A 1,312-nucleotide genomic window follows, 5' to 3' on the forward strand; every position below is an offset into this window, starting at 1 on the left:
GCACGAGGAACTTATGGTAGGGTTCGGACAAGAGTACCTTCAGAAGGTGAAGAGTCGGATACCTGCTCCGCAATCGCATCAGATAATACAGTGTCCAGTGAGGGGGAACCCCGTGAGTCACTGATGATAGGTGCGGAGCAAATTGCCAAGATGATTGAAGACGCTTTGGCTAAGCAGCAGGAAACTTTCAGGTTCGAGATGCAGATGACCATGCAGAACATGAGAGAAATGCATGACCAACAAATCCAAGCATTGGCGAACCAGCAAGGCGAGCCGAGTCGTCGCAACCAAGTCCATCAGGAGGACGAGGATACGAATGCTCATAATATCAATGATCCTCCCGTCAATGCAGGGGGTGGTAACGGGAATGCTATTGAAGATACAGGTGAAAGCCTAAAAATTAAAAACCTCGAGAGCAAAATCAATACATTGATTTCCGCTCAAGAGACGAGAAAGACGGGCATCCCTTGTCCATACACAAGAGAGTGGGAATCCATCCCATATCCGACGAAGTTCAGTCTAATTAACTTCACGCCGTTTAATGGGATGGGTTCACCCACTCAGCATTTGATTTACTTCAAATCGCACTTGGGAGTCATCTCTGGTAATGAGCCTCTGATGGTGCGGTCATTCGTCGGCACTCTTCGCGGAGCTGCTTTCGATTGGTATCGCCGCCTCAAGCCAGGGAGCATAAACAGCTGGGACGACATGGAGACGAAGTTCCTCACAAATTTCTTCGACGACGACATCGTTGCTCGACGAGAAGCAGAAAGACGGGGAGTTAGTCGACACCTTCGTCAAAAGGTTCCGGAACAAGGCGATGAATTGTCGGGACCCGATCACCGAGGAATTCATCCTCCAGACCTGCCACAACAACCTTTCACTGGACGATCTCTATCGGATCGTTGCTCGACGAGAAGCAGAAAGACGGGGAGTTAGTCGACACCTTCGTCAAAAGGTTCCGGAACAAGGCGATGAATTGCCGGGACCCGATCACCGAGGAATTCATCCTCCAGACCTGCCACAACAACCTTTCGCTGGACGTGTTGGAAGCAATGGGCACAGCACCATCCAAGACATGGAAGGATCTGAAAGTCCGAGGAGAGCAAGCTGAGCGATTCCTCAGGAGAAAGAAGGCGGAGAGAAGCCAACCGGCAACAAATCCTCCGAAACAGAACTTCAACCAAAAAGGAAAAGGTAAAGCTCATGCTAATGCCGTTGATGCTAACCAAACTTTTCAATTGCAACCTCAGCAACAACAGCAGCAACGAGCGCCACAACAATCCCAGCCGCATTGGCAGCAACGGCCTCA

This window comes from Asparagus officinalis, unplaced genomic scaffold (genome assembly GCF_001876935.1).
Source record: "Asparagus officinalis unplaced genomic scaffold, Aspof.V1 AsparagusV1_Un11, whole genome shotgun sequence".
NCBI classification, from domain to species: domain Eukaryota; kingdom Viridiplantae; phylum Streptophyta; class Magnoliopsida; order Asparagales; family Asparagaceae; genus Asparagus; species Asparagus officinalis.